This window comes from Protopterus annectens, chromosome 1.part2, assembly GCF_019279795.1.
Source record: "Protopterus annectens isolate FY-2018-M chromosome 1.part2, PAN1.0, whole genome shotgun sequence".
NCBI lineage: Eukaryota > Metazoa > Chordata > Ceratodontiformes > Protopteridae > Protopterus > Protopterus annectens.
In genome coordinates, this window is record NC_056727.1 from 40,096,455 (window position 1) to 40,116,532 (window position 20,078).

The window sequence follows — 20,078 nt, forward strand, 5'->3', positions numbered from 1 at the left end:
AAAATTTTAATAACATAACAGAATCAGTGAACAAAAACACAAATCAACCAGTGGCCTGAAAAACAAATATTGATTTCCATTTAGATAAAGTATGGAATTACAGCACCAATATAATATTATGTCCATTGCAAAAGCTAATCATAACCAAAAATACACTTCATAAACCCCATGCTTCCCCTAGTGTGATAATAACTTCCTACCTTCCCCCAGTCATTGCGAATTCTAACTCCTGCCATTGCTTTATTGGGCACAAAGAACTAATTATCCATTTCCATTTAGATAAAACTATTCAAATACAGCACCAATATAATATCATCATCTTTGCAAAAGCTAATCATAACCAAAAATACACTTTCTAAACTCCATGTCCCCCCAGTGTGATAATAACTTCTTACCTTCCCCCATTCATTGCAAATTCTAACTTTTTTCATTGCTTTCTTGGGCACAACAAAGTAAATATCCATTTCCGTTTAGTTAAAACTATAATATCATCTTCTTTGCAAAAGCTAATCATAACCAAAAATACACTTCATAACCCCCCCCCCCCCAGTGCATAATAACTTCCTACCGTCCCCCAGTCATTGCAAAGTCTACAGATTCTAACTTTCTTCATTGCTTTCTTGGGCACAAGGAACTCTAAAAGTCTTTGGTGAGTTTGATGTTGAAAGATGCAGCAGGTTTAGGAAGGAACCCCAAAGAGGCACAGGAGACCATGCAAACTCAAGACAGGCATTGGCCAGAGGTGAGAATCAAATCCTGTACCTTATGCATGGGAGGTAAAGACCTTAACCAGTATGCCAACTGTACCATGAAGGGTGCTGTAACAAACACACTTGATTTGGAATCCAGGGTCTACTAATCAGGAGGAAAACAGTCTAGAAATGGTGTGACAATTGTGGTGAGGTTGCGGCTTCAGAAGACAGTGATGGATGTGATCAGAATAAGTGACAGAATCATTGCAATCAGCTCCAGTGTAAGGACAAGACACAGTTCATAGTATTGACTTGCACCCCACAGCAGAATTATGATAACAAGGAAAAGACTGCCTTCAGGCAGCAGTTGCAGGACCTACTAGGTAAGGCAGGGCAACATGAGTTGGTGTTGATAGGGGAACTGAAGGCACATATCAGGACAGACAGAATAGGATATGAGAACTGCCTGGGTCCATGTGAATGGGGCAAAAGGGATAAAAAAGGAGAGGATAATGTAGACTTCTGTCCTTCAAATGACTTCATGGAGGCCAACACAAGACTCAGCAGGAGAGGCGGTAAAAATAATTACATACAAGCACTTCAGAGGGCACAGGAGTTAGAGTTCAGGTTTTTTTCTGTTGTGCATTTGTACAGTTCTGTGTTCACTTTCACAGGGCTCATTAATACTTGCCAACCATGCCTGACACTTTAAAGTGTTTCTAATGCATCCAGACCTATCAGAGCTAAGATAAGCTACTTTCCTCATTTTATTTTGCACTTGCACTTGCAATTACTAGTGATCACTACTGTTTGAGTGTGTTTTCAAAGCATTTAATTAATTTTTTGATAGACAAATCAATCTTTTACTCTCTCTGTAGACCTTTTGATCTGTTTGGTTTTAAACCATCTTACAGAAGGGTGATGTGGCCAGGGACTTAGCTGCTTGTTGTTGATTTGCACTTGAGAGTTCTTTTTGCTGTGCTTTTACATTAGGAAGTCCAAGAGCATCCATCTTGTGGCAGAAGATGTTTGCCTGGTCTCTCTGAGCTGGGAAGCACCCCAGAAGAGTTCAAAGTGTAGTCATTTATAGGTCAGATGGCATAGTAGTTAGCTTTCAGCTTTGTTCTGTTTACTATAAATTAAGCACATTTGAGCAGAGCTGCTCACTTCACAGTGGTAGTTGATAGTGTTCAGTACAGAAGCAAATGCTTAGACAGTAAAATTTACCTATACGGCTAGAATTAGGATGGTAACTTGGAACACAATGAGGCATTGTGCTGAGTTAAGCTTAGAACAACTAGTTTTTGTGTGAAACAGCACTGATACCATACCCTAGCACTACCTAACATTGTGCCCTTAACCCTAGAAACAACCCCAGAAGACCTTTGAAAAACCTGGACCTTAAACTATAATACACCACCCTAATACAGGCCCAGACACTACGGATATGCAATTTCTAAATGTCTCTGGAGCTATTCTTCTTGATATGGGCATCATGAGACAATGTCACAATTGTCTCATGCCCTTAGACAAACATTTCAGGTGTAATTCAATAAAGCCTACACAGAGCGATTCTCCGTGTAGGCATAGTGTTATGGACCGAATACAGAACATGGCCATCGAGTGATCCAGGAAACAGAGCAGAGGGGCGTGCAGAAGCGTGCGAACACGAATGTGTCTGTGGAATACAAATCACCTCATAAGCTGGTGAAAACCATGCAAATGAGGCTGATTTGTGATACAAAAAGCAGAAAGGCACCTGCGTAGGTGCTGTGTTGGTGTAGGGAATGTACATGGGTAGAGACTGTGTACCGGACAATACATTTTAAATAGAAGCTGTAAAAGCCTACAAAAATGGGTGGATATGGTACCATAGGCATGCAAATGTCCAAAACTATGGCCAGTGAGTCCAGAAATCAAATCAAATCATTAAAAATAATATTGTTTTAATACATATATTACATTTGTGAGGCATGCAGCGACATGCAAACATGCCATTATGGAAAAAAAAATTAAAAAGTTTAAAGAAGTGAAAAGTAGAAATTTGCAAATATATTGCATTATTGTGCCCAGCATGCAAAGTATTAAAATGGCAGGTGTCATTGGTTGCTATGGAAACAAGCCCTGGATTAGTGAAGTATCCAGGGTATACTCAATTAGCTGTATGTAAATGAGCTGGGGTTACTGAATAGCAAAAAGGGCTACAGATTCCGCAGATATAACCCATGGTAGGGCTAGAAACATGTAGGTAGTGGTAGAACAGGAAGCTGACATCAAAAGAGGGTGTGTCATACTATGTTAAAGTGGATTGGAGCTCAACGGTGCCGGTTTGCACTCAGCAAAGTACAGCTAAGCGGTGGGGGGGGGGGTGTCTGATGCTGCTGAGCATGTTTTAGCTAGTTTAAGAAAAAGTGAGTGTGCCCATGGTTAGGGGAGTGTCAAAACTGCTGAGCATTGTTTACACTAGTGCTGCAGGTTTGTGTGATACTCCAAACTGCTTTGCAGTGAAATAAATAGAAAAAAAGAAGAAGAATTAGAAAAAAAAAAGAAAAAAAGCATAGCCTGGGAAAGCCAATCAGGTAGAAATGACTGATAAGCCCTGTTCAACAGGCACTGGCCCATTCAAACCCACAATGATATACCTATCAGGTGGAATGCAACACAAAGGGGCTCAAACATATGTCATACGATGCCCGACTGAAGAAACAGCTCCTATTCAGTCAGTACCATACTCTCTCAGCAGAGGTGCTGTCACAACACAATACAGTGTCCAACCCGGAACCCAATGGATATGCTCCAAAAAAAAATCCAATCCCAACGGCAAGAGACAGAGAGCAAGAGAGCTTAAACCAAACACGGGATATAATAGGATGTGCTGGAGGGGAGACTCCATACACAGAGAGACTCCACCCCAGTCCATGTGAGAGTCCATCCATGGTGAGAGTTCACCTCACTGACTCTGGTCAAGAGAAATCTTGACGGATGGAATGAAGGACGTGAGGTTTACCCCGGAATCATCTCTGTACACTTGCTGCTGGAGGCAGGCACAACCAACTAATGGGTATAGTATTCTCTGTGGTGAAAGCCACACACACACACACACAGCTTAAAATGCCTAGGATAGCAGCTATAATGAGCCAATCACACAAGGCTGCAACTGCAGCCCACCACTATAAGTGTTAGTCACATATCTCTAAATTTATTACTGCTCAATATCTGAGTTGTTTGACTTCTGTTTCATACCTACAATCAACTGCATTACTAGCTGAGTTAAGTACAAACTTGCAGTGTTAAAGATTGTACTGCATTTTATTTTTCAGTCCATTTAATTGTTTAATTGAATATCGTGGTCTGTGTCTCTCTGTAGTTATTTATTTTTCTATTTAATTGTTTCATAGAATAATGTGGTCTCTCTGTCTCTGCAGTAAGTGGGGGCTATTCTGTTTCACATCATTGATATTCAGTGTTAAACCCTTAGCCTAGAGGGTTTCTCTGTATTTATAAGTGTTAGTCACATATCTTTGAATTTATTACTCCTCAATATCTGAGTTGTTAGGCTACTGCTGCATATCTACAACCAACTGCATTACTAGCTGAGTTAAGTACAAACTTGCAGTGTTAAAGATTGTACTGCATTTTATTTTTCTATTTAATTGTTTCATTGAATATTGTGGTCTGTGTCTCTGTAGTTATTTATTTTTCTGTTTAGTTGTTTCATAGAATACTGGGTCTCTCTCTGTCTCTGCAGTTAGTATCCCGCCGGCCCTCCCTGTTCTTGTTGTGGTATTAATCTGGGTGGCTTTGGAATTGCCTGCCCCTCCTGTAAATTCATGTTTGAGCACTCCTCCTGGGTCTATCTCATTTGCTCACTCAACCGAGTACAGTGAGATTATACTTTGACTTCAGACACTCCTACCAGTCTCATCTGTTCAGCTCTATCCCAGCTCTATTCCAGTCTAGTGTCACTAGCTCATTCTACCTAATACAGAGAGAACATTTGTGAAGTGCAAGCCACTTAGGTCCTTTATTTTGAATTATCTTCTGTTTCTCCTTTCTCCCTTTCCACTTTCCAAAAAAAAAAAAAAAAAAACAATTCTAAGCTTGTTTCCTGCCTTTCCTGTAACTAGTCTAGTCCAGATACAGATTTGCTGTAACCAAGAATGTTTGTAATCTTCTGAGCCCCAAAAGCCTTTATGTGCTGGAGGAATGCCTTCTAGCTTATCAGTGGGAGTGGTAAGCACTAGATAGCCTATCTACCACAAGAGTGGTTTCTGGCCCAGAAATTGTAGTTTATTGGCCATTTGGGCAGTTTTTCCATCTCTTTCAACTTTCTGGTTTAAAAGACCGCATTTGAGCTTGTTTCCCACTTTTCCTGTAATGGGTCTAGCCCAGATACAGATTTGCTGTATCCAGGACTGTTTGTAAGCTTCTGAGCCCCCAAAGCCTTTCTGTGTTGGAGGGAAGCTTTCTGGCTTATTAGTGGGAGTGGTAAGCACTAGGTAGTCTATCTACCACAAGATCCAGGTAGAGATTCTTAGTTTTAGCACTTGAATTTGTTTATTCGTGCTCAGCACTTGCTCAGAACTTGTTGTGAGCACTAAATAAGCTACAAATTACTACAGCACTCAGCCTTCCTCTTTACCTAAAAGAAAACAATGTTTGTACTTACTTTCCTCACTTGCTTAGAGAAAAAGCTCTTATACTCACTTGTCTAGAGCAAAGTAGTTTTTTATTCAGGCATGTCCAAGGGTCAGCTCCCAGTGTTCTCTCTCATCTATCTGATGAATTTTGGCATCTTGGGGCAATGTAGCAATTACCCCATGTACATAGACAACCCTCTACTCCTACCACCCAACACCACAACCTGTGAGAGATGCACTTATCTAGCGAAACTGGAGGTAAAGCTCTCTCCAACCAAGACTAAATTTGACAGTCAAGAGAAGAAGATAAACTCTTGCACCACACCACACCACACTCATCACATAGTCCCACTAAACCTACACCACCAAAATCCACACATAGAAACACAAAAACATTCACGGAGGCTCTCAATAATAATCTGCTCAAGCAACAGAGACCTCCAAAGCAGAAACGCAAGCAACCTCTACCCTTCAACACAACCCAAATGACACACAGCCCACAGACTCAGTGTGCTAATAAACCACAGCCCATAAGGCAAAACAAAGTACCCAACACACTAGTCATAGATGACAAGGAGAAGGTTACTGTCAGCTGCCTGTCAGGTGCCAGGATCTGCCACATAACCCATGCACTCAAGATACTCCACAACAAGTACAAATATGACTTGTCATTGTCCATGTTGGTGTGAATGACCTACAATGTACCTCCCTGGACTACATGAAAAAAGACTTGGAAGAGCTCTCCGATCTTGTAGCCCCAGCAGGTATGACCCTAGCCCTGAGTAGCATCCTGCCATCACCCAAAATGATACCGCAGTACAAAGACAAAATGATTGACTTCAACAACTGGCTAAGCTTCTGGTGTCATTCTAAGGGGATCCAGTATCTGTCTGACTGGGATGACATGGTTGACAGACCACGATACTTTGCCAGAGATGGCCTGCACCTCTCGCCCCTGAGATTCCAGATACTGGCTAAGGGTCTTGCTACCCATATAGTGCCTTTTTTAGGCAAGGTTCAAATGACAAATTCACTACCATAACAGGAACTGCAAGAAAAAACTGAGGGTAATGCTACTCAATGCTAGAAGTCTAAATCTCAAAATACACTCACTCGAGGTACTCCTTAAAATGGAGAACATTGATATCTGTGCAGTGACTAAGATCTGGTTCAAGGCTCTAGAGAGCACCCCTGCATTACCAGGCTGTAACTCATACCACACTTTTGGGCCATCTAAGCTGGACCAGAACACCAAGGGCGGAGGTTTATCCATATTCATTAAGGATATCCACACCTCCAGGCTAGTTGTGCAGCATAATGCATCCGAGGTTATCCAAGTGCAACTAACTCTGGGCAAAACTGCAATCCAAATTATAGCTTGCTACAGATCCCCCACCATGCCTCAGGATTCCCACTCCTCTTTTCTTTATATATTGTAAAATATTAGGGTTCAACCAAACACCCTAATAATGGGTGATTTCAACTACCCCACCATTAACTGGGAAAACTACTCATGTACCAACTCCTTTGCTCAACGCTTTCTGGAATTCATAAATTCCAATGCCCTGAATCAACTTATCCACACCCCCACCAGGGGCAACAATATCCTAGACCTAGTCATTACCAACATGACTGACCGGTGTTCCACACCTGAAGTCAACTCCTTGTTGGTCAGATCCAACCATAAGCTAATCACCTTAGATATCCGGATCCTGCCCCCACACACCATTATGGAAACCATGGTAAAAGATTACTCCAAAGCCAAATTCATGCTTCTTAAGACGGAAGTGGTGAACTTCATGACACCCATGCAGATGGACAATACAGTTACGACTGCTGAATCCTACACAAATGCACTCTATAAACACTTACATGAGTGCATGGATAGTGCTATCCTAAACAGAACCAAGAAGCTGTTCTCCAAAAAAAGGAAGCCAATCTGGTGGTATTCTGCCATAAAAAAACTGTACAACAGAAGGAAGAAACTTTTGCAAAAGAGAGTAAAATCCCATGAGTGGAGGAGCTCCCTGGTCAGTCTCAATAAGAAGCGGAGATCCCTTATAAGATCCTCCAAAGTTAGCTACAAAAACAAAATCGCCACTGCTTCTAAGGGCAACCACAAAAGCATTCTATAGCTATGTGATGAATCTCTATGGCAACACCCAGAGCTGCTCTGAGTTACAGCACAACGACCTGAAAATTACTGAACCAACTGATATTGCCAACATCCTGGCAGATAGGTTCAGTGCTAACTTTACCCCACTCTCACCCCCTAAAGGGCCCATATCTATATAGGAAGAATGCAAAGTTCCTATACTCACATCTATGCAGGTAAAATCTGCACTCTCTAAAACCAAAAACACAACATCCATGGGACCGGACAACATTCCAAGCTGCGTTTTACATGAACTTCAGAATGAACTGGCTCCCCACCTAAGCACCATGTTCATTCATAGTCTCAGGTCAGGCTTTGGGCCTCTGAATGTGGCACAGCAACAGTTATCTCACTCCACAAAGAGGGAGCCTCCACTGATCCTAGGAAATATTGCACTATTAGCCTGATGAGCTTGGTCTGTAAGGCCATGGAACGTATCATCATGGAACTCATAGACAGAGACATTGGTAACCTCCAAACTCTGGACCCCACCCAGTTCGGGTTTGTGAAAGGCAGACCATGCCTTCTGAACCTGATCGTCTTCTTTGAGGCAGTCAACAAAGCCATAGACGAGGGTAAGGTGGTTCACACAGCCCATCTTGATCTTGGCAAGGCTTTTGACACCATCCCCCATTCAGGAATTATAGCTAAACTCACTAAACTAGGTATAAATCCCTATGTCACAAGATGGGTTGCCAACTGGCTCATTGACAGAACCCACACTGTAAAAGTTGCAGACTCCAAATCTAACTTCAAACCACTGACAAGTGGAGTACCACAGGGCTCAGTCCTGGGACCTCTCCTGTTTGGTATCTACTTCTCTGACGTACAGGCTAACACAGAAGGCCTCTGGCTAATGAAGTTTGCAGATGACTGCAAACTAGCAGCCATAGTCGAGACCCAAATGATGTGGACATCCTAGAGAAGGGACTCACTGAGACAGATACCTGGTGTCAGAGGCATGGTCTCAAGCTCAATGCCAAAAAGTGCATTGTCATCCCCTTTGGTAAAAACTCTGTATCCATGAACTACCACATAAACCGCAGTCTACTTAATGCCGAATGTGTGATAAGAGACCTTGTGACCCAGGTGGACAGTAGTCTCTCCTTTGATAATCACATCACCACAGTAGTCAGGAAATTCTTCAATGTGGCACACGTCATCACAAAAGGGTTCTCATCGAGGAAAAAAGAGGTCATTGTTCCCTGCTACTCATCACACATTAGACCCATTATAGAGTACAATGTCCCTTTTGAAATGTACCTGAAAAGACATCTGCAGCAGCTGGAAAGGCCACAGAAGTACCTCACAAAGAGGATTACTGGCCTCAAACAAATGCCTCACACTGACCGTCTCACAAAACTCCAGCTTTACTCTGTAACATATCACCTACTCCAAGGAGCTCTCTGCCTAACATATAAAGGCATGTTAAACCCAGGGCTGTTGGACATGCTACACCTAAAGAAATCCCAATCTCTCTGAGCTACACACTCTAGTGACCTAAACCTTGTCACCACAATAAACAAGACATGCTGGAGGGATAGATTCTTGTCCCAGAGACGTCCTAAACTCTGGAACAAGCTACCCATCTATGTCAAGCAAAGTTCCTCATTAGCACTCTTCAAGAAAAATCTTGATGAGTGGATGGAAAATAGGAATTACACCCCAGGGATCACTTCAGTGGCTCTGCTCTACAGGGATACAGGAAATTAACTTTCGTGGGTTGCATAAGCCATGGAACCTTGTTGGCTAGGCTTACTTAGACCCTTGGGCCAATAGCCTAGTACCTACCTATGAACCTATGAAAGTATGCATATACCCTACCACCTGTTTTTTCCCACATACTCTGTACCATTGGAGTACAGACTTGAGAATTTTAACTGACAATGTGCTAGGGGCTGCTGCCACTCTGCTACATTTGTATGTGCTTCAGGCTGAGGTCACTGAAGATGATGATGCTGACAATAGGCCCAGACTGAGAAGGAGAAGAGTGTTCAGACCCAGGGTGACCTTCCAGGGGCTACATGATATGGAGATTGTAGAGCGCTACAGGGGGCCACACTACAAGAACTACTGAGCTCTATAGCCCTCGACTCAGACACAGAGCCAACAGAGGGGAACCCTTCCAATTGGAAACAAAGGTATGTCTAGCCCTTAGAATATTAACTACAGGTACTTTGCAAAGACCAACTGGGGACATAATGGGGATCTCACAGGCATCTGCTTCCAGGGTACTCCACCATTTCCTGGATGCCATGGAAGCACATGCCAGTGAGCACATTTATTTACCCCACACCCATGAGGAGATGATCAGCAATATCCATCTCTTCCACTGTGTATCACACTACCCTGAGGTACTGGGTGCCATAGACTGCACTAATGTATACATCAAAGCACCACCCAGTGAAGAGGGTAGGGTCTACATCAACCGCAAGGGGTATCACTCCATCAACTGGCAGGTCGTGTGCAATGCCTAGGGCATTATCATGAATGTGTGTGCTGGCAGCCCTGGCAGCTATTATGACTCCCACATCTGGCACGGGGACTTTTGCCAAGGGGACATCCCATACAGCCATCTACTGGGGGATGCTGGCTATGCATGGAAACTGTGGATGATGACACCCATCAGAAATGCACACACACCTACTGAAGAATGTCATAATGAGGCACACGCACAAACTAGGAACATCATAGAGTATGTGTTTGGGCTGCTCAAGTCACGGTTTCATTGTCTTGATATATCTGGTTGAACCTTGCAGTCCTTTCCAGCCACATGTGCACACATGTTCACAATATGTGCCTTGCTATGCAATATGATCCTGTGGAAACAGCTGTGGCAGGAACATCACAGGGAAAAGAAACACAGCCCTCCACCAGTGCCAAGGTCCCCACGGCCACAGGGGGACTAGGAGGAGAAGCCCCCATAGCTATCCCTGTAGGAAGATATAGGCATGCCCAGTATGCCCTGGCCTTGGAAAAGAGGCAATGCATAGCACATGCACTGACAACCTAGGGACCTAAGGACTGACACCTCATTCTGACTCACATACATAGTAAAAAGGATGCCAGCCACAACACACAACCTGTACCTTACCATGTCTAGGCTGTGTACTGCTTGCATCCCACAGAGTCAGCTCTGAAGCACTGTTCTCTCAACTGCTTCAGGCACTAGGTAAGTCACTCTTATTTACAACAAATGAATGGGGTAGTAGACTGTGGTAGCATATGTATGGACCCGACGCATGTATGCAAGGGAATGGAGTGGGCTACCGGGGTAACTGCAGACAACGGACAGCTATGTGGGACAACAGGAAACTTCTGCCCAATACTGGCCACCCCATAATATGCATTAGGCCTCAAGCCAGCAAAACCCACTGCACTATGCGAGGGAATTGTAAACATTGGAGTCACAGGAGTAATGCTTGATTCACAATGCTAGAGTCCCCTATCCCCAGCACACCTGTGTTCCTATACAACTGCAAGAATGGCATGTTTGCAAAGTAATACCAGCAGACCACACAATCCCTGGGGTGTCCCAGTCAACCAGGTGACATGTACCCATTTCCCAATATGCAGGGGTCAATGTGCTATGTATGTTTGTGTTTGATAGCATCAAGAAGTAAACTGCAGTGGCTGTTGTGGTTTAGCAGGTTAAGTACATTACTATGATTGATAGGGTACATGGTTCGAGACTGGCTGCACCTATTCTTTTTATAGTAGGAGTGCTACAGAATGTCCATATGTCAGTATTTGTTACTGTAAGAAAGCTGGACAAAGCCACAGACAATGGAGGGACAGTTGGCCACAGATATGGACACTACACAGCTCTGAGTAACCTAGATGGTGCCAGACAAGAGTCAAGCTTAACAGTATCTTCTTTCCCTGCTGATTCTGTCAAGCCCATTCTCTTGGCTGTGGTTTCGCTAGATAGTAGGTAGGGACAGAGGGAATCTCATTCATTAATTCATCCATGTCACTAATAGAACAGCAGGTTGTAACAAGTCAGTGTAGCAGCAGGATATAAAGGCTGCCACATAACTGTGTGCCATATAACTGTGTCAGTACTTACAACAAGTCAGTAGCCACCATCCATACTTCACAAATGTACAGGGTTTCACAGAATGTCCACAGTTATGCATCATATATCAGTTCTGTTTGTCATAAAATTGCAGTTATCTGACAAACTATTGGCAAATCAATGAAGGTTGCTGTGAGAAAATAATGACAGACAGTTCAGATGCAGACTTCATGCCCATCAGAAAATGCATGCTAATATAAAACCATTCTACCAACTGTCTACATTTGTAAGAGCAATATTAAAATCATTTCCCCATGTGTGGGCCTGTGTCCCACCATTATATATGGCTCTGTCCAGATTTTTGGCTGTAAGACTTTGAGAGGTATGGGCAACATGTAGCCTTATAATAAAAGTACAACACAAACTGTCTGAGGACCAGAGCAGATGTATGGTGCACAATGCTGGAAAACCTTCAAAACAGGGATAGTCAGAGGTGTGAAGTCCATATCCCTGTGTGTGGTGTTACATCTGTTACCCCAGTTACAGCATACCTACAACTACATAGAGCAGCAACTGTGGACAAAGCCAGGATCTGAAGCAGTGCAGGACAAAGGCCCACATAATAAGGTGAAGGAGGAACTACTCCCCAGTCAAATGTAGAAAGTGCAGACTAGAACAGTTTGTGCAGTGGCATGATTTCCCTGCAGTGTATGGAGTTGGTAACCAAAATGTCTGTCAACGGTTCCTTACATCAAGCTATAATGATTTGCCACTGACGTACCAAGAAATCACAGTGCTATGAAAAATGTACCAGACATATTATTCAAAACTCTGTTTAGTCCAATACACTCTGTACACACCTTAGACATGGGTCAGATAGTATGGACATCACACAGCCAGGAAACCCCTCAGGCATTATACCAGGGAGGTGCTGGACTGTTTCAACAGGTTCAGCAAACAATTAACTGTAGCACAAAACATCCTGATCTGGAGTACATGTAGGTCTGGCCTGGAGTCACATTGTAAGTATTGATGGTCATGCTGTGCATGCTCCTACACTTAACTAATTTCAGCCCATGTCTGAAGTCACATCTGACTATAGAACTGTGATGCCAGTATATCTCTGTGCATACTATATACCTTAACTGCCTCTCCCTATCCCATCAGACATGATTACTCTTATCTATGAGTTTAATATAGATATATACAGTATATATAGATAACACACACACACACACACACACACACACACACACACACACATATATATATATATATATATATATATATATATATATATATATACCATATATAGAGAGGCAGACAAAGGAGGGAGAGACACAGAGAGAGAGAGAGAGAGACATAGAGTGATGTAGTACTGCAGCCAGTCATACACCAGCTGTAACCAGTGGCACGTCCAAATAGTACAGTGAGTTCTAGTGTATAATAATAGGTAGATAGGGGTTCTCATCTCACATCTGCCACCTTTTGTGTGTGTTTCTGTATATATCCCACATACAGTAGAATACACAAGTCCAACAGGCCTATGTCTGTGCAATGATCCCTCATGTTATAGCCCTGAGATTACTGTCCTCCACAACAGTTGGCTCCCTGTCAGCAGCTACTGATATCATCCACCCCAACAGCAGTGACAGGCACTATCCAAATACATAAGCTCAGTGGCACATGTAGTAGCTTTGTAGCATTATATAGTACACAGCTCAATAGGAAGTGGTTATAATCCCAGCAACAAATAATCAGTAAGTGTGTGTATAAGTATGTCCCCTTGCCAATGTGTTTATTTCTTGCCTATGTGTGTGCAGTGCCAATACATTTTAAAGCCTGTGACTACTTATGAATACCACTTGGCCTACTTTACAGGGCCTGCTGATGTCATCCACCTTAGCTGCACAGTCGCACACTCTTCAGACATGTAAGCTCTGTGGTGCATGCACTAAGTATGTAGTGTATATAGCTAAATAGTTACTGGTTCTAATCTTGGCAATGGCAACTCAGTGCATGTGTATAAGTAAATCTCCCTGACACTGTGTATATGTCATGTCTATATGTGTGCAATGTCAATACATTTTTAAGGCCTGATCCACCTTGTTAATCCTCCCACTGGATTGCTTTACAAATAGCCTGCAGGTGTAATCCATCTTAGACAGTCTCTAGTTACATACGCTCTGTGGTACATGCAATAAGTATGTAGTACTGTAGTACATGTACCTAGATAAGTAAGGGTTCTAACCTCAGAACTGGCAACTGTGTGTGTGTGTGTGTGTGTGTGTGTGTGTGTGTGTGTGTGTGTGTGTGTGTGTGTGTGTGTGTGTGTGTGTGTGTGTGTGTGCGTATGCATAATATCTCCTGTAGCAGTGTGGCTGCCTTGTGTGATGATTATACCATTTTGAGGGCCTGTTAGTCCCCCCACTGGATTGCTTTACAGGCCCTACTGGTGTCATCCACCTTAGATGCACAGTTAGATACTCTCCAGATATATAAGCTGCGTGGTGCATGCGATACGTACATCATACTATAGTACATACAACTAGATAGTTAGGGGTTCTAATCTCAAAACTAGAAACCACGTGTGTGTGTGTGTGTGTGTGTGTGTGTGTGTGTGTGTGTGTGTGTGTGTGTGTGTGTGTGTGTGTGTTTGTGTGTGCATGAAGAATATCCTCCTGTAGCAGTGAGGCTGTTTTGTGTATGCATGATGGTTATACCATTTTGAGGCCCTGTTAATCCCCTCATTGGATTACGTTACAGGGCCTACTAGTGTCATCCACCTTAGATGCACAGTTAGACACTATCCAAGTACATAAGCTCCATGGCGCATGCAATAACTATGTAGTGCTATAGTACATACAACTAAATAGGTAGAGGTTCTAATATCAAAAGTAACAACTATGTGTGTGTGTGTGTGTGTGTGTGTGTGTGTGTGTGTGTGTGTGTGTGTGTGTGTATGCGTGCCTCTTGTAATAGTGTGTCTCTTTTCCCTGTGTTTGTGTACAATTATACAATTTCAAAGGCGTGTGCAAGCCTGTTACCCCCCCCCCCCCCAGTGGCAACCTTTAGAGCACCTGCAGATGTCATCCACATGAATAGTACTGTCCAACTCTACAAAAACATATACCCTCCATGGCAAATGCGATATGGATGTAGCTCTATAGTATGAACAACTAGACAGGTAGGTGTTCTAGTCTCAACAATAACAGTTCATGAGTGTGTGTGTGTGTGTGTGTGTGTGTGTGTGTGTGTGTGTGTGTGTACATATAACCCCTTGCAGCAGTGTGACTGTGTTAGGCCCAACACCTGTCCTGCCATGCAGGTTACAGTCCATGTTTGGCCAGGTGTGTCCTGTGAAAACAACTAAAACAATAGATAGGTCCCAAGAGTGCAGAACAATAAACATTTCCTCCATGTGTGTAATAGTTGCATAATCCAGTCATTTTACATCAGAAACATCTGAATGTTCTGAGACATATCACAACCTAAGGAAATGCCTCAAAAATAAGATGTCATATTGGCAGACCAAGAGAATTTGTGTCCTTTCTACCTGTCATGGGTATGGTTTGCCCTGCCAACTGCCACGATACTAGAAGTGTCTGAATGGCCATTCATTAAGGTGACAACCCTACTCTGTTTTGCCTATGTGTGTGCAATATGTATACATGTCAAGGCCCTGTGGGTAGCCGGTGCCCATACATAACCCACATATATCTAGGCATGAATGCTAACTACCACCACCCACATATGGAGGCATTGACTAAGGCTGTGGCAACTATAAGTAGTGTGCTATCTGTCATTGACCCAATAAATGATATTAACACACTGAAACAGGGTTTTACATCAGGTATAGACTGGTGTCAAGGTCCTGGCCTTAAGCTAAATGCAAAAAATAGTACCATTATACCATGTGGCAAGGACATGGCCTTACTGTTTGCCACACCGTTGGCAACCGTATAAACATACAACCTGTGTTGATAGACCTGGGTACTCAGTTTGATAACAATTTTGCATTCAACCATCATGTAGTGGCAGTGGTCAGAAAGGCCATGTACATGGTGAAAGTCATAGGTAAAGGGAGTGGAGTGCATCCAGAAAAAAGTGGACATTACCTCTGACTAGTCCTCTGCCTGTACAACAATACTTTAGTACAATGGCCCAGTTGATATGTGCCTATCCAGACATCTGCAATAACTGGAAAGGCCATGGTAATACTCACAAAGGTAATCCATGACTTCCAACACCTGCCCCATGCAGACAGCCTCTAATCAGTAGTGCCTCACTCGTTATCAGATGGGTGGCCCAGAGGTGGGCTGTAGCATGCCTACAACCCAATGTTGAACGCTGCCCTTCAACAGCTGCCCCATATTTGTGAGTCTACTTCCCAGGGCATGATCAGCACAGCAGACTTGAATCTGATAGGCAACATCAACAAAAACATGCCTAACACACAGGTTTATATCCCAGAGACTGCCATGTCTCAAGAATGCACTTCCCAGACATCTCAAACAGAGTACCATGCAGACCATCATCAAGTGTAACTGTAATGAGAGGATGAGATACCACAACTCTGTCCCAGGGGTCCCACCTGTGTCCTTCAATGACAGGGGCAACAGGTGCTGATTGACGATTCTGTTGGGGATAAACTAATGGCTAGGCTTGTAAGGGCCTCAGGACCAATACCTTAGTAACCTTTTATGATCCTAGGTATACCAGTAATGGCCCTGTGTGCTGTGATGGACTGCATTAAGTGACTACTCCAATCACTGCCATCTACTATGGTGTGTCCCCTGTGGGCAACATACCAGTACCATGTCCTACAGCCACCATCCGACAAATAGGTGAGTGGTACCACACATGTATGGGGACAGTCCAGCAACCAATGTATGACACAATTACAGACAGCACCCAAACATGCTGTAGGGTATCCTCCTTGTGGTTGTCCAGCATCCACAGTACACACATGTTTGCAGAATGCGTACATGTGCCTGATACAGGTGGACCCTCTGACAAACAAATGTGAATGTCTGGAAATCAGATGGACAATATGTAATGGTTGTTTCCAGACTGGTGAATCTGGCTGTCACAGGCCAGGCACCTCATAAAACAGTTATGGTACTTTAATATCTGTTACTGTATTAATTTCCTCATGTTGCATGCTCTATATGTACACTCAGTTGCTGAGGGTAAGCCTGTGCCCCCCAATTCTACTGGCTATAACCTGCCATCCTGCTGTAGGGGGTCAACAGGTATGCTAGCCATAGCTCTCAGGTGATGCTATACAGGTGTTGAGTTCACAGCGATGTAGCCAGAGTATGTCAGGAACAGTCAGGGACAGATGGACAATGATTGAGCTATTTCAGTGTGACATTCACAGCATGAGAGGAGCAGACTGACAGTACATCATGTGATATGGGAGCTGTATCCACTACTACTGACTGTCAATATTGTCTAATACACAATCCAGTTGCATTTGTACATGAGCAGACCATTGCTGGGGAGACTCAGGGGCCAAAGCTGTGATCTATGTCACATAAGACAGCCAAAAGAGAAGCCTGTACCTGCTGGACAGCTGACTAACAATGACATGTAATCCTAAGATATTTACTACATACCTCTGTTGTGGTAATCCCTATTTCCCCATGCATGCATCCCCCAACTGCATCCGATTACATGGGGAATACTATTACATACCTGGTATAGTGCTGTACTCCTTTATGTGCAGAAAGCCTATGGTAGAATGCTAGGATAACACAATCTGTCATCAAAGAGAAAGTCACAGACCTGTGTACCATAGGCAGTAGCTTACCTTTTGTAGGTAATGCTCATGAACAGCTGATTGCCTGTGCACCAGTCTGTGGCTCAGACTTGCTAACTGCATTCAGAACAGCTGGGTTGCATTCTCGTTAGCCAAAGTCATGGCAACACAATGCTGTATTTGAGGCCTTCATGTAGGCCTTGACCCTTTTCCTGGCCTGTGAGAAAGACATTATGGAAGTGTGGGGGCTACAGCATCACAGAGGGTAGGTTGACATATTGTCCATGGTTTGTATTTATGTGGTATGTCCACAGATTTGCATGCTATGTTTGGCCATTGTGAACAGACTTTCTGATTATGTGGCAGTTTACTGCTTAACAATGTGAGATGAGGTCAGTAAGGAGACGGACAGATGTGAGTGTCATATATTATTTGCATCAGAATATGCATGCTGCTGCAGTAGCCACTGGTCTATCAGCTGTGTATGTTTGTACGGGAAGGCTTTGACACATGTCCCTGTCACTTGAACATCCCCCCACCCCTTTATGTATGGGTGTTGTGTGGATTCACTGTTCTAGGTGTTTGGGGGTATGGTAGGTCTGTAGGAGGTAGTTGAACATACTGATCCATATGCTGCAGGCTATAGCTGCTGCATTCCTCCCAAGAGCCATACTGGGGATTGCAAACACATTGTGGGACAGCAAGCTGTATATGTGAGTGAGGGAGCCATGTCAGCTCTGTTGTCACAGCATATCCTGGGTGAGGGTACCCATAACAGTCCAGGTGAGGCATGTGCCTCTGGTACATATATTATGTAATAGTGCCATCCAGAGAGTGAAAGGTGACATTTTGGACACCTATACATATTTGTGAAGTGTGCCCCAATCAACAGGCCTTTGAGGTGCTAATATGGGTGGCAGTGACTGCAGTAGCTAAAAAAAGCTCTGTTTAAATTGCACAGCTCAATCATTTAATTGTTCTGAAACCATGTACTTAACATGCTCCACTTAAAGAAATCCCAATCCCTACAAGCTACACGCTCTAGGGACCTAAACCTCGTCACCACAATAAACAGAACATGCTGGAGGGATAGATTCCTGTCCCAGAAACTTCCCATACTCTGGAACAAACTACCTGTCTATATCAAACAAAGCTCCTCATTAGCACTGTTCAAGAAAAATCTTGATGATTGGATGGGAGATAGGAAATTCACCCCGGGGATCACTTCTGTGGCTCTGCTCTACAGTGGCACAGGAAAATAATTTTCTTGGGTGGTGAAAGCCAGGGTACCTTTGGCTAGGCTTATATAGGCCCTAGGGCCAATAGCCTAGTACCTACCTATGAACCTATGAACCTATGACACACTGGAATAGAAGCCAGGAGTAAGGGTGGACAAATGTTGAGAATGCTAGGAATGTAACAGATTGAGCTACAGAGTCAATACTATCACAAGTGTATTTGCAAGACATATGTGCATGCATACAGTCTGTTACACAGGATTGGCATGAACATGTGTGATTGGATGTGTATGATGTGACACTGAACGGTTTGCCATGATTTCATAATCTGAATGTGTTCTGACTTGCCAGTACATCAGCATATGGCATAGATTGTGTGACAAGTGTGCCAAATGTAAGTGGCACAACTGTGGACATGCTGCAACAGTCAGCTGTTGTCATCTCTACCTGACATCCTAGGCCTAATGTATATCCATCAACATTTATTTGTCTGTGTACTGGTTTGGTGTCTGTATCACAGTCTCAAGTATGTTGTCATCTGTCCCATTATATGTACAAGCAGTTTGTCACTGGCAATAAGGATATGTTTATGGAAACAGCAACTATCTCTCAGAATTGGATGACCTAGTGGGTGAATGCACTGTTCTGTAGTTGATAGGGTCCTTGGTTTGAAACTTGGCAGGGGCTAAATGCTTTTTTTTGCTGTGCATCACTGATAAACAGGATAAGTTTATGGAAACAGTTACTAGCCTTCAAAGCTGAGTGGCCTAGTGGACTAATGCCCTATATAATGGCTGGCAGGATCCTCAGTTTGAGACTTGTCGGGGTGCTAATTTTCCTGATGTGCAGAACAGCATCAGACAGACAGAAGGTGATTAAAGCAGCTTTAAGCAAGTTTGTGTGGGTTTGTGTGCAATAGTGCCAAGCAGCACTTAACCCCACTTAAACCCACGCTATTTCCAAAAAAAGAAAAGAAAAAGAGGTGAGAGGAAAGTAGTGAAATGGGGGCAAGCAGGGGGAAAAACAATATGAAAGGCACGTAGAGATGTGCAGGATAGGTGTAGGAAAGGAACAGAGTTCTCAATTTCCTGTACAGCAGCAGTTGTGGACAATTTGGAATTTGGAGCCTCACATCCTGGAGGGAGGGGGGACATAACTTTATTGATTAATTGCTGTGATGATTCATTGATGACAATGCAGGTGTGGGTGAAATGGAGAGCTATGTGTGGGGAGATATTATTTTTTGCAGGACAGATGCCTTTTTTTTAAGGAGAGAATGGGATGTTGGGGAGGGATAAAGATACGTGTGGGTAGGTATGTTGGGTAAAAGACGTAGCATTTGCAAACAGACAAGACAGACAAGACAGCAGACAAGGGTGGTGTATGACACATGGGGGGGATAAACACCTTGGATGAGGAGGGTGTTGTGGAGTCAAAGAAACAAGTGCCCCCAGAGGGCAGAAGTGGGACTGAGCTCCCACCCATGAGCAGTCCCCACTGCTCCTTTACATCCCCAAAAGTGGCTGTGCTGGGCGCTGGACACCGGGGCTGGCCTGCCCCTTCAGATGCAC